Source organism: Rhinatrema bivittatum, chromosome 17, assembly GCF_901001135.1.
Source record: "Rhinatrema bivittatum chromosome 17, aRhiBiv1.1, whole genome shotgun sequence".
In the NCBI taxonomy this organism is placed as follows: Eukaryota; Metazoa; Chordata; class Amphibia; order Gymnophiona; family Rhinatrematidae; genus Rhinatrema; species Rhinatrema bivittatum.
This window is the reverse complement of record NC_042631.1, coordinates 48,826,128-48,841,155: the sequence shown is the minus strand read 5'-3', so window position 1 is coordinate 48,841,155 and position 15,028 is coordinate 48,826,128. Positions and strand designations below refer to the sequence as shown.

At 44.8% G+C, this 15,028-nt stretch overlaps 1 protein-coding gene across 2 annotated transcripts in view; it reads right to left on the bottom strand.

Annotated features, from left to right (window-relative positions):
• The window catches only part of LOC115079390 (cadherin-related family member 5-like), a 208,628-nt gene extending 193,972 nt beyond the window's left edge, over positions 1-14,656 (bottom strand). The window contains exons 1-2 of one of the 2 annotated variants that reach the window (XR_003853278.1): positions 14,423-14,656; positions 14,158-14,333 (exon numbers count right to left, since the gene is read on the bottom strand). The gene's annotated coding sequence lies outside the window, so the exon portion shown is untranslated. The remainder of the gene's footprint in view (positions 1-14,157; positions 14,334-14,422) is intronic. The other variant, XR_003853279.1, reaches the window with a different exon arrangement.
• Between the last annotated feature and the right edge of the window lie 372 nt (positions 14,657-15,028).

The window sequence follows — 15,028 nt, the reverse complement described above, 5'->3', positions numbered from 1 at the left end:
GCAATGTAACAAGTCGATAGCTAAAGCCAGAAGAATGCTGGGCTGCATAGAGAGAGGAATATCGAGTAAGAAAAAGGAGGTGATAATCCCCTTGTACAGGTCCTTCACCTGGAGTATTGCCTTCAATACTGGTGCCCGTATCTCAAAAAGGATAAAGACAGGATAGAGGCGATCCAAAGAAGAGCAACCAAAATGGTGAGAGATCAGCATTGGAAGACTTATGAGGAGAGGCTGAAGAATCTGAATATGTATACCCTGGAAGAGAGGAGGTACAGAGGAGATAGGATACAGACCTTAAGAACATAAGAAATTGCCATGCTGGGTCAGACCAAGGGTCCATCAAGCCCAGTATCCTGTTTCCAACAGAGGCCAAACCAGGCCACAAGAACCTGGCAATTACCCAAACACTAAGAAGATCCCATGCCACTGATGCAATTAATAGCAGTGGCTATTCCCTAAGTAAATTTGATTAATAGCCGTTAATGGACTTCTCCAAGAACTTATCCAAACCTTTTTTGAACCCAGCTACACTAACTGCATTAACCACATTCTCTGGCAACAAATTCCAGAGCTTTATTGTGTGTTGAGTGAAAAAGTATTTTCTCCGATTAGTCTTAAATGTGCTACTTGCTAACTTCATGAAATGCCCCCTAGTTCTTCTATTATTCGAAAGTGTAAATAACCGATTCACATCTACTCCTTCAAGACCTCTCATGATCTTAAAGACCTCTATCATATCCCCCCTCAGCCGTCTCTTCTCCAAGCTGAACAGCCCTAACCTCTTCAGCCTTTCCTCATAGTGGAGCTGTTCCATCCCCTTTATCATTTAGGCTGCCCTTCTCTGTACCTTCTCCATCGCAACTATATCTTTTTTTGAGATGCGGCGACCAGAATTGTACACAGTATTCCAGTATTTCAGATACCTGAAAAATATGAACTTTGAATCTTTTCTGATGGAAAGGAAACACAACTAAGGGTCATGAAATGAAACTCCAGTGGCGCTGACTCAGAAACAATGTCAAGAAATATTTCTTCATGGAGAGGGTATGAATGCCTGGAATGCCCTTCCAGAGGAGGTGGTGAAGACAAAAATAATGAAAGAATTCAAAGGGGCAATGGGATAAACACTGTGCATCCCTAAAGGCTATAGGCTGGAAATAAAGAAAAAGGTGCATGGGGTTTACTTGCCAGTTACCACCCTTGACCAATAATCCTTGATGCTTTTGCCGCAACTGAAAAAATATCACTCTCCATTTTGACTGTGGAGGGGAGGGAGTGGGGGAGAAAAACTGCATTCAAACAACAACCAATACGGGCTGTGACATTTACAGTCAGAGGTACCAATATGCAGATTTTGGGGAAAAAGCACAGGATGGCTTTGATGTCCAAGTCCATAAGCAAAGCACATCAAGCAGCACTGTCTGAATGTCGCTAGCAGTAAATTTTTTATGGATTATCATAAAGCTTGGGGATAATTGCATGAAGCGGCAGTTGTTACCCTTAAAAGAAACATGGGGTAACCTGCACGGTGCGGCAGATATCATAAGAAGCTTGCTGGGCAGACTGGATGGACCATTTGGTCCTTTTCTGCCGTCATTACTATGTTACAACAGGGTAACCTGTACAGAGCGAGAGTTGAAACCCTTTACAGAACCTGCATTGCGGTAACCTCCATGGAGCGGCAGTTACAACCCTAACCATTTGCTGGGCAGACTAGACTGGCCCATTTTGGTCTTTATCTACTGTTATTTACTATCCTGTCTCCACAGATGGTCTGTTCTTTTCACATTTGTCCTGCTTTCACAGTGTCTTCCTACAGCAACCTTTCTGGTTTTGTTGCTAATGCTGTGTGCAGGCTTTATTTCTGCATAGTTTCCTTATCCTGCCAACTGGTGGTCATCTTGCACATTCAAGGCTTCTGCTGTATTCTGTTTATGTTTATGCTGCCTTTTAGCACTTCTTAGTGGATGCATTCAGGTATCTTCAGGATGCATTCAGGTCTTAAATTGTGAGCCCTCTGGGACTAGGGAAATACCTAATTTCCCTAGTCCCAGAGGGCTCACAATTTAAGACCTAGATTTACTAAGCCGTGATAAGGGCAATGGCCAGTCGGTGTCATTTTGGACAATCGTGTTGGATATGCCTGGAGCTAGGGCGGACTGTACTGTAGGCTGCCTATATACCATTAACAACTCTTCTTTTAGGTAGGGGGTCTGGAGGGGGGATACTAGGGCCATCCTAGACCTCCAGTGTATTTTTTTGAGGGGAGGAAGAAGAGGGGTCCCACCCTGGACCAACAGGCCCTAATGTTTTTTGGAAGGGGGCATATGGGCAGAGGGAAGTGTTGGGGGGGCGTCAGCGGAAGTTGCCTACTACCGGGGTGGGGGGGGGGGGGGGGGGAAGGGGTTCTTTGCTTGGAGCAGGAGGGGTTGTGCAAAGATGATCAGTTTAGGAAGTGTGTGGACCAGTGGCGTAGCCAGAATTGATTTTTTGGGTGGATACATGGTTAACCATGGGTGGCCTGTAGGCTTGCAGGACTACTAGTTGTTTTCTCACTGATAAATAATGCCATATACTGCACCCTAGAATGGCTTTCTAAGTAATTTGCAACAGCCATTATGCATCATGTATGAAACTTTAAAATAATTTACTTCAATTATTTCAAGCACTTACCAGCATTAAAAATTCCTTATTAATCATAATTTATTTTATATTTATTTCAGTTTATAAATGCACAAGTATAGAAAACAATCAGATCCAACATGTAATACAATAAAATATAATTAATCATCAGAACAAGTGCAGCACAGAGCTAGGGCAATTCACATTACAACTAACATGAAAACAAATTTCAAATTCTGGTGTCACCTCAGCAAAAAATAACCCTCCACTGCTATTTTGTGAAGTAGCACAAACTCTTGCAAAGAAAGAGACATCTAAAACCTTGCCATACAGTCACAGCACTGGATCTCAGGATTCAAATAACAGCAACCTTAAGAAAAAGCAGCAATGCAAATACTACACCAGGCCCTAGAACATTAATACACCACCTACTGGAATAACAGAACAAGCTGGACTACTACTACAGAGAAACTATATGCTAGAAATACTGCATTTCTGTCACAAACAGGCAAAACTGAGACCGACCCTTACCTAATATAGAAATAGACTATAAATTAGAAACAGAAACATGCAGATAAAACCAAAATAATGATAATACGAGCCTGTGAGGAGCCGGGGGGAGGGGACATTGGTCCTGGCTGCACATATTATCCCTTCTTCTCAGAGGGCTTATATCTGTGTAACTGAGGCAACAGTATCTGATCATCTTCTAAATTCCGACTTCCTTCTTGATTAATGAAAACAATCTTGGCAAATGCTACTCAGTCCAATTGCAGGGCCTAGAAAGTCTTTTCTTGTTATCTTTCATCATGACCACTCAAGTCAGGAGTCGGTAATTTGCACGACTCTTGCCTTACCTGACTGTGGTAATCATTTCTCAGGCTTCCCTGGAATCAAATCCTTATTCCCCATTGCCCTTCGTCACCATGGTATGGAAAATAAATCAAAAGTTGATAGGAAAGACAGGCATCTGAATGTATCATCACCATCACGGGGACATGAGATCTGCCCAAGATTATCTAGAGTCACCAAAGTGGCAGGGCAACCTGTTCTTCACAAACAAATTTTATTTTTTTTAATGAGTTTTAGTATGTTTTATGTCTTACCTATTTAAGTTTTAAGTTGTTTTAGAATGTTATGTTTTTTGTAACTGAATATGTATGTATTGTTGTAACTCGTCTAGTATTGTAGACGGGTTACAACAATATGGGTTACAGCTTCACTGGAATCAGTTACCTCTCATATCTCCACCACTATGGGTTTGGGATTCTGAAGCTTACTCCCTTTTGATTGCCAAAGGCAAAGGAGGGCATTACTCATTCCATCCAGATGGCGCTCGCCTATCTCTTGTTACTGACTGGCCCATGTTCAACTGCTTATCACATGCATTCCTTCTCCACTTTGGCCTTCAACATTCTCCTTTCAATATTTACTACTACCACCAAGATCTGCCACTTTTGTAGCTCACCCGGGTTCTCACCCTGGCTTCTGTGCCCATCGCAGCAGCCCTCCTACTTGTCAGGACTTAGCTCCTGTGGCTACCATGGCCAACAATAGCCAGGTATGCGCCCAATGCTCAATTACCACCCATTTTTAAGTCTACTAGTTTGTATCTATGTAATGTATGCATTGATTTACTTATAATCTGCTCCAAAGTGCCTTTCAGGCACTTTGGAGCAGATTACATTCAGTTAACTTAGGTAGTTGATTCAGCACTGGGCAGCTGAGTTAATACACACACTTTAGAAGATTGTAACTTAAATTCACGGCTCCTCCTGCTTACCTGAGAAAGATGGCTACCGCCGCATCTACAAGCCTCTCTGGCGTCCCCGGAACAGCTATGGTGCAGCCTCCCGCCATTGCAACCCACATCTTTGTACCACCCTTGGCACGAACCTCGAGGGCGTTCCCTCATGCTGACATCACGCCATCCGGGTATATTACCTTCACTAGTTTGCTAGCTCATTGAGTTAGCAAGGACTCGAATCCGTTCCTGTCTGCGCTACTCTGCCACTTCCGTGCTGCCACAGGAAGTTCTCTCTCTGCCCTTCGGGGTAACTGCTAACCTGGGTACCCGCTCTTCGGGGGCCCTCTGCTTTATTTCAGGTGCCTTACAGGGAACAGATACTCGCTCCTTGAGGGCCTGCTCTCCCTGCCTCGGTGCCTTTACCTTCTACAACATACCTTGTGGAATCGCATACCAACAGCAAACACCTAGTGAGTTCTCTAACTCTCAGTCTATCTCATCCACAGTAGCTCCTAGCTGGGAAACCTGCTGCGGAACCTGCTGATGTCATCAAGGAGAGAAGGGCTCCCTCTGCCAAGGTCCCTGAGAATGCAACTACTCACTACTGCCAACTCTGGTGGCTCCCTTCAAGCTGTCTAATAAAGAACTATTGTGTGTTTGTGTAGTACGAGTCTAGCCCAGTGCTGTGGCTCCTCATGGGGCTCCTCCCCCACAGCACCCAAGGATCCACAGCACCCAAGGATCCACCAAAACCACAACAGATTGCTAACTCCATGGATCCGGCTCAGCAGACGTTCACGGCATTGCAGGGCATTCCAGGCCTGGCCCAGCGGATCTCCGAGCAGCAGTCTGTGCTGGAGGGACTGAACGATGCATTTAATCTACTGCACATACGATTGAACTCGCCTTCCACCTCAGGTAAAGAAGCTAAACCATCTGAGGTGACAGACAAGACAACTGTGCCTCTAGCAGCTCCCATCCGCTTCTCGGGAGAAGTTTGGAGATGCAGAGACTTCATTAACCAGTGCTGCATGCACTTTTCATTACAACCTGGCCATTTCCCCACAGCTTATGCCAAGACCACCTATATCCTATCGTATCTAGATGGACGAGCATAGTCTTGGGCCTCTTCGCTGTGGGAGCGCGAGGATCCAATTCTTCATGACATTGAAGTATTTCTCGAACTGTTTAAATCAGTTTTTGATGATCCTGCCCAGTATACCATTGCAGGATCTTCTTTGGTTCACCTGAAGCAAGGTAACAAACCACTTGCTGACTTCGCTATCAAATTCAAGACACTGGCGTCTGAATTATCCTGGGACACGAGATGCCTGAAGACCCTCTTCTTTGAAGGACTGAACTCTTGCCTGAAAGACGAGCTCGCCGCTCGTAAAATGCCTGAGACCATGGCTGAACTAGTGAAATTGGCTACAAGGATTGATCGCCAACTTCGCGACAAGGTTCAAGAGACCAAGACTCCCAGGAAAACCTTTCTGGGTGAAGTTCGAGTCAAGTCCACACCCAGGCCTGTTCCTTCGGTCCCAGCAGCCAGCGAAGAAGAACCTATGCAACTAGACCGCAGCCATCTGACATCAAAAGAGAGAAGAACGCGGAAGAAATTAGGGCTGTGTATGTACTGTGGACAAGCCAGTCATGCTGTCCAAACTTGCCCTATATGTCCGGGAAACGGGCAGACCTAAGTCCTGCAGGAGGACTCTTCCTAGGTCTCACCACTTCTTCTCCTCCGCTCTCTCTTCCTGTATCTTTGATCTGCGGACCCTTAGGGGCGGATTTTAAAAGGAGCGCGAATAGCCTACTTTTGTTTGCGCTCCAGGCGTATCTGCTAAAAACCTGGATCGGCGCGCGCGAGGCTATGGATTTTGTATAGCCGGCGCACGCCGAGCCGCGCAGCCTACCCCCGTTCCCTCCAAGGCCGCTCCGAAATCGGAGCGGCCTTGGAGGGAATCCTCTAACGCCCTCCCCTCACCTTCCCCTCCCTTCCTCTACCTAACCCACCCGCCCGGCCCTGTCTACACCTCCCCCTTACCTTTCTCCGGGGATTTACGCCTCCCGGAGGGAGGCGTAAATCCCCGCGCGCGAGCGGGCCTCCTGCGCGCCGAGCAGCGACCTGGGGGCGGGTACGGAGGGCGCGGCCACGCCCCCGGACCGCCCCGGGCCATAGCCACGCCCCGTAACCGCCCCCCAAATGCTGCCGACACACCCCTGAAATGCCGTGACGACCGGGCCCGCCCCCCGACACGCCCCCCCTTGGAGAACCCCGGGACTTACGCGAGTCCCGGGCTCTGCGCGCGCCGGTAGGCCTATGTAAAATAGGCTTCCCGGCGCGCAGGGCCCTGCTCGCCTAAATCCGCCCGGTTTTGGGCGGATTTAGGCGAGCAGGGCTCTTAAAATCCGCCCCTTAGAGTACCAGACTCTTGCCCTAGTGGACTCCAGGGCTGGAGGTAATTTCATTCTACAACGATTAGGGGAGCACCTATGGATCCCCACTTCCACTATGAAGTCTCCACTACTTCTTTCATACATCCATGGGCAGCCCTTACCGGGTGAAGTAACACTACTCACAGAACCAGTTGTCTACAGACCGGTGCCCTCCATTTGGAGAGCATCTCCTTCTTTGTGTTAGAGAAGGCCATGCACCCTATAGTACTGGGATTACCTTGGCTACAGCAGGATATGCCTCAATTCAATTGGGCTACACTGGAACTGTCAAGATGGGGTCCAGACTGCCATGATAAATGCCTGATGGAGGTAGCTCCATTACCTTGTCTGCCTACCACCCCAGTAATGCCAGGGTTGCCGCCTCAATATGTATCTTTCCAAGATGTTTTTTCTAAAGAAGCCGCAGATGTACTACTGCCTCACAGACCTTATGACTGCGCTATTAATCTAAAGCCTAATACGGAGCCACCCAAGGGTAGGGTAGGGTAGGGTGTCCGTGGCAGAGAATAAAGCCATGTCCGAATATATTCAGGAAAACCTCCAAAAAGGCTTTATAAGACCATCCAAGTCTCCTGCTGGCGCAAGAGACTTGGATGGTCTTATAAAGCCTTTAGCAGTTAATGTCAGAATTCTGTGATCAATAGCCCGTTTCTGGTGAGCCATATAGGAGATAATATTGCCCCTCAAAACAGTCTTGGCAGTGTACCAAAACAAAGCCGATGTCTTCACATGCTGGGCATTTAGAATGGTGTAATCCAACCAGCGGGCATGTAGGTACTCTTGAAATTTAACATCATTAGCTAAGTAAAAGGGAAATCGCCAACGAAAGGTGACAGGGTTATGATTCCCAATTCGCAAATCCAAACGTCCCGGAGCATGGTCAGAGATTATAATTTCCTCAATAGTCACTGCCCCCACCTCAGAAAGGCTATGTGCACTGATGAGAAAGTAATCAAGGCGAGATAAGGTACCATGGGCACGAGATATATGAGTAAAATCTTTCTCTCCCGGATGCAGGACATGCCAAACATCCACCAAGTGCAAGGACCGTTCCAAAAAGGAGAGGCCCTTCCCAAAGCTAGTCCGTGATCCCGAAGGGGATGATCTATCAAGTTGATCATCTCGGATGGTATTAAAGTCCCCTCCCAACAGCAAACAGTCTTCTGCATATGGTAATAACAATTTATATACCTCCCGGCAGAAGCTAGGACTGTAATTACTGGGGGCATATATATTACACAGAATCACCCTAGTTTGTTGTAGTTCAGCCACCAAAATAATATAGCGCCCTAAGGGGTCTTTAATCGTAGTATGAACCTGAAGAGAAACATGTTTACTAATCCAAATGACTACTCCTGCAGATTTAGAGGTACCAGAGGCATAATAAACCTCCCCTTCCCAGCATCTTTAGTCTTCCCTACGAGGAAAGACTAAAGAGGTTAGGACTTTTCAGCTTGGAGAAGAGACGACTGAGGGGGGATATGATAGAGGTGTTTAAAATCATGAGAGGTCTAGAACGGGTAGATGTGAATCGGTTATTTACTCTTTCGGATAGTAGAAAGACTAGGGGGCACTCCTTGAAGTTAGCATGGGGCACATTTAAAACTAATCGGAGAAAGTTCTTTTTTACTCAACGGACAATTAAACTCTGGAATTTGTTACCAGAGGATGTGGTCAGTGCAGTTAGTATAGCTGTGTTTAAAAAAGGATTGGATAAGTTCTTGGAGGAGAAGTCCATTACCTGCTATAAAGTTCACTTAGAGAATAGCCACTGCCATTAGCAATGGTAACATGGAATAGACTTAGTTTTTGGGTACTTGCCAGGTTCTTATGGCCTAGATTGGCCACTGTTGGAAACAGGATGCTGGGCTTGATGGACCCTTGGTCTGACCCAGTATGGCATTTTCTTATGTTCTTATCTACTTAACTTATCATGCTCAACATCAGTAAGATGAGTTTCTTGTAAAAACGCAATATTCGCTCGCTTGCGCTTAAGAAGGGAGTGGATCTTGGACCTTTTAATAGGTGAGTTTATCCCACAAACATTCCCAAGTAATTAAACCAGTGACATTACTAGAGAGATATCAAATGTAAGCTTCTCAAAAAAGAACCAAGCAAGATCATCGGCAGCAGAGTCCCTCCCAGCCGGGACCTCCAGCCGCACAGCACTGGATGACTGAGTGACGTACAAGTAACAAGTAAACATGCCTGATGAGAAATCACAGAGTGGACCATAAACATACAATCCCAACACCCCAAAACCCCAACCTCCCCAAAAATACCCCCCCGTAGCTTGGCAATAACTTTTACGACCCCCAATATAACCTTGAGAACACTGCCATGCTGGCACATCCCATCCCATCCCACCCCCCACCCAAACCCCAACTGCATCTAAGGTAAGCAATTAACAAAGAAGAAATGGTTATAGAAAATATGTCAAAAAGTAAATATCATGTCAGCAAGGATACCCCGCATAACACATGAACATCCTTGAGAAAATAAGAAAAAGAATTCATCGCCCACTGGAGGAATATGAACAATCATAATCCCGCGAACTATGAGGATTATAAACAATTATAAACCCACATAGCCTCCAAGGTGGCGCAAAGAGGACAAACTTCTCAAAGAGGCTGAAAATAATTAGACAGGCTATACACATAGCGGAACGTAGCTAAATATAAACAGAATAAAGAAGGTGTATAAAACAAAGAGCAGCCTCCACATCACATAAGAGAACATTGAAAAGAAAAAGACGTGAGAGACAAACAAGGGAACAGAAAAGTTAACAGTCCATATAGTCCCTCGGCAAGCTTATAACCAGCCCCTTCAGAGGCCACACATTGGGTCAGAGATAAAAAAGCAAGAAAAGAAAAAGGTATCTCCAAAAAAAATTCTGGGCAATGTCATTGCTTAAACTAGTGTAAATTATAATTTATCATTTATTAGAAATCACAAGGTGTTTACCTATCTAGACATTTAAAATCTAAACTCACACATTCATCCATCAATCACACACCAACCATATAAAAACATCTGTGTTGCACAAATAATATTCAATAATCCAAGATTACAATCGATTACCTACATACTATTCCACCTCCTTTATCAGCGGCCACGATTTTTATGGAGAGATCATCCCTCAACTGTTTGAGGGCTCTCCATTCATCCTTGGAGAGATTATATTGCAAATATTCAATCTGTTCATCTATTTGATCAACTTCAGCTAACACCAATGTTTGAAATGTTTGTAACAAATGACTTGGGGGAGTTGGAGGTACCCATTTAGACGGTTTATATAGGCCCCCTCTCTCATATGAAGTATCCTCATTAGAGAAAAATTCTCGAATATGTAACCGTCTGAAAAATTTATGCAATTCAGTACGAGTCTGAAATGCGGAGGTGAAATGTTTGTGGTTAGGAGTGCTACAAAGTAATGGTAAGTTTGTATTGAGAAAGTGATTTATAAAGAATTATTTATCATTGTTTTTGAATAGATATAATGAAGCACAACACGCAAGGTTCCTAATTGAATTGATTTTGATGTGTCGTTTGAATTATGAGTGATTTAAAGACTGGAACAAGCGGCGGTTTTGGTTGTAACGTTTTGCACTATTAAGAGGCGTGAGTAAATTATGTGATATGGGGGAGAATATGATGGGGGTATAGCAATGTAGTGGAGGTTTTACATAACGTTTTGGTTGTTCATTATAGATGGAAAATAGTAGTGGTCAAAAGCAGTTCTGGGAAGGTGTGCCCACAGCTGAAAATGACCTTGGGTTATATCGATGGTATAATGAAATGTGGTGAAGACTTACAATTTATGAGAGGTAAGCTTTGGGTTTACAGAATATTCATTAACCATGTTGATTGGCTTTTGGAGGTAAAAAAAACCTGTTTTTGGTTTTTTTAGTGGTGGAACAAGAATAAAAGTCTTAAGAAATAAAAGTCTTGAGAGATATAATCTGCTATATGATATCTGAGTCCCTGAGGAAGCCTGATTGAAAGGCGAAACAAGGAGATCCTTTGTTGGACAAACACAGAGAAATATGGGAATAAAAATGAGATGAATAACTTCAATGCAGTAATAGTTCTACACACCTGACATTGTTATATTGATGTAAAATGTATGTAGGTAATCGATTGTAATCTTGGATTATTGAATATTATTTGTGCAACACAGATGTTTTTATATGGTTGGTGTGTGATTGATGGATGAATGTGTGAGTTTAGATTTTAAATGTCTAGATAGGTAAACACCTTGTGATTTCTAATAAATGATAAATTATAATTTACATGTATGTGGTCTCTCTGTGATGTGATATCGTTATGTGATATCAGAGAGTTTAGCTAAAAAGGCATTTCCCTCTGTATAATTACATTGCTTAAACTAGAGCAGGCCCATGTATTAGGAAAAAACTTGGCACCACTAAGCCACTTCCAGCAGAGACCAAAGAAAACAAAAAAATTATGCAGTCTCCAATCCAGAGAGCACAAAAACAGAAAAAAAAAAAACCCAGAGAAAGGCTGCAGACTGCCTGGACTGTGAAGGAAAAAAAATAGCTCTTGATGGGAATAAGAGACATCCAGTCCCTGAATCCATGTGAGCCCAGGAACACACACTGCTTGAAACAAGTGTCCTGCTCGGAAAACTGAACAGCTTTGGATCCAGTAATGGCAGACCCTGTCTCCTTCAATAAGGATTTGGCTTCCCAGGGCAAAGTGTACCACGACACCCCAGCATCAGCCGCCACCCGTAAACGAACTGGGTAAAACACGAAAGCCCTGCGCCAGTAGTTGAGAACAAATTGGAGCCATGGCCCGTCTCTGAGCCACAACCGCGGCAGAGAAATCCTGGAAAATATGCACCCTGTGGTTCTCATAATGCAGTGCTCGGCCCTTCCGCATGGCTGTCATGATTTCCTGCTTGTGTGTGAAGTTAAAAATTTTTTGCCACCACTACTCGCGGCCTCGTGGCATCAGGTTTCTGGGCGCCCAGCCGATGTGCACGTTCGATGCGCAGGTGACCATGTGCTGGGGGAAGAGAGAGCTCCTGAGTCAGCCATGATTCAAGCAGGGCAGGGAGGGTGCGATCATCCAATGATTCTGGCAGACCTACAAAACGTAAGTTGGACCTCCTGGATCGGTTTTCCAGGTCCTCGGGTTTAGCAGAATTCTTCTCCACCTCTGCCCTCAGTGCAGCGATATCGAGCTGCGCTGTCTGGAGGCCATCTTGTGCCTCTGACACGCGATCCTCGAGGTCAGCGAAACGGCTCTCAAATTTATTCAGATTGCCGAAATTTCGCCAACTGCAGCAGAAATAATTTTTAAATCAGGGCCCCAGTGCCTCTAAGACCGCGGCTTTAATCTCGGCTAGCGCCGGCACGGCAATCGGTTTGCCGGGGCCATCGGCAGCCCATGACAGGGTCTGGAGAGGGAGGTGGGAACTTCTTTCCCCTTATCCTTGGCCAGTTTCGCAGGGCGAGCTGGCATGCCAGGCAAGAACAATGGCTAGATGAAGAGCTAATGCCCCGAATATTTAAGCAAACTTATCTGGGTTTTGTGATGGCAGATGGGGTTTGATGCTGAAGGCTGGACGCCTAGAGGTAAGGAATCACATCCTCCTCCCTCAGTGCATCACGTGATCTCCCCAAGTAAAACCATATTTATAAAATGAATAAATATTTCAAACCAGTTAATAAATAGAATATCAAAAATGTCCTAAACACCAATAAAATATTTCAAAACAGCAATCATATCAAACACTAAGCAATAATTAAAACAAATAAGGATTTAAAAAATTCCTCTTTACACACACACACACACATGTTCTCTCTCACACACACACACACACAAACGTGCACTCCCATTCTCTCTCTGTCTCACACACTCACACACGTGCTCCCATTCTCTCTCACACACACATACATGCACTCCCACTCTCTCACACACACATGCACATTTTACCTCTTACCTTTTAAAACAGTGTATATATTTTGATAACTCATACTTGTGTCAGAGTTGGGTTTTGTTTTTTTTTAGTTAAAATGTTTCCCCTGCTCTTTTGGGCTTCCAGCTTAATTGGGCCCAGAGTATGCTGAGACTGTAGTGCTACTAATCCACATTCCCCAACTACCTTGGGCTTTATTCCCTTTTTATTCACCTATGAATTTAGACCAGCCATCACAGCACCATAGAAAACATAGAAATGACGGCAGAAGAAGACCAAACGGCCCATCAAGTCTGCCCCAGCAAGCTACGCACTTTATCCATTTTTTTTCCCTTTTCTCTCTCTCCCACCTGGTTACTATTGGCTTCCAGTACCCTCCAGCCCTAATTCCCCTCCACCCAATTTAGAGAGCAGCTCTGTATCTGCATCCAAGTGACATCCAGCTCAATTAGGGGTAGCAACCGCTGCAACAAGCAGGCCACCCCCTTGCCCCATACTCTTACATAGAAACATATAGAAACATAGAAATGACGGCAGAAGAAGACCAAACGGCCCATCCAGTCTGCCCAGCAAGCTTCACACATTTTTTTCTCTCATACTTATCTGTTTCTCTTAGCTCTTGGTTCTATTTACCTTCCACCCCCACCATTGAAATATCTAGCTTGATTAGTTAGGGGTAGTAGGGGTAGTAACCGCCACAATAAGCAAGCTACACCCATGCTTATTTGTTTTACCCAGACTATGTTATACAGTCCTTATTGGTTGTTTTTCTTCTCCCCTGCTGTTGAAGCAGGGAGCTATGCTGGAAATGCGTGATGTATCAGTCTTCTCCTATGCTGTTGAAGCAGAGAGCCATGCTGGATATGCATCGAAAGTGAAGTATCAGACACATTTGGTTTGGGGTAGTAACCACCGTAACAAGCCAGCTACTCCCCGCTTTGTGAGTGCGAACCCTTTTTTCTTCTCCCCTGTCGTTGAAGCAGAGAACTATGTTGTATATGCATTGAAGGTGAAGTATCAGGCTTATTTGGTTTGGAGTAGTAACCGCCGTAACAAGCCAGCTACTCCCCTCTTTGTGAGTGTAAATCCATTTTTCCACATTTCCTCTTGCTGTTGAAGCTTAGAGCGATGTTGGAGTCATAGTAAGCATGTGTATGTTTATTGAATAAATCTGAAGGAGAGAGCACAGACTGCAGTTCCCTCTGGAGCTCACCCTGAGCCTGGCCACCATGTATTGTTGAGTATTAACTGCTGTTCTCTCCCTCCAGGGTCCTCTCCTCTTACCCTTATAAACAGTGAATACTATTTTACTACAGCGTGACAGGGACTTCGGTGGAAATCAAAATTATAGACTCTGTATTAATCTGGGATTTCTTCTTACCTCAAAATCCAATGATTCTGTCAAGATCAGGTCTGTGCCAACAATTGCAAATTTGCTGCTATCTGCCCCAGGAGAAATGGTAAGTTGATGATTGAGATCAGCATGAACAGTGGTAACCACATATCCTAGTGGGTTATTCTCTTCTACTTTCGGTTGCGTGTTGTTCACTCTGCATCCTGGCCAAATAAATAAAGAGGAGAGAGCTCTCGTTAAACAATGCTGTTGTTGAGGAGGACATCCATTGCATGCATGCTGTGTATGTCACCTGGGGTACCTTGGCCAGGTTGTGCCAGAGCCGGGGTGATGGAGAGCAGGAAGAGGAGGAGGAATGTGCCTAGATGAGCAGACGCAGTTGCCATGGCATGAGAGGGAAAGGCCCACGATCTCCCGTCCGTGCGTGAAGGTTGATCCTGCCTATAGCCGTGCTTTTTCAGTATCTCGGAGCTCTGGTCTGGCTGCAGATCCTGCTCTAAGGCAGCACAACACTTTGGGGAACATGGAACTGTCAGGCAGGAGCCGAAGATCTTTGGTTTAACCTTTGATTCTTAGACTGATCATCGATTCAGGCTTTTATGACTTAATGGTCTCATTAACCAGCAACCTAGCACGATAAGCTTGGGACCTGCCTAGGCTGTTTATTTTTAACTTACAGCTATGGAAATTATTCAGGGAAGATAGAAATTCTGGATTGGGAATGCAAAGTATTACAGAGATAGCGGGGTCTAGGATAAAACTTGAATAGAAACCTCTGGGGCAGTGTTTCCCAAACTTGTCAATGAAGGCACAACAAAAGCAGTCTGGTTTTCAGGATAGCCAAAATGAATATGCATAGAAATCTCATGTATATTCACGGCTTTTTAAGGGGGTACTT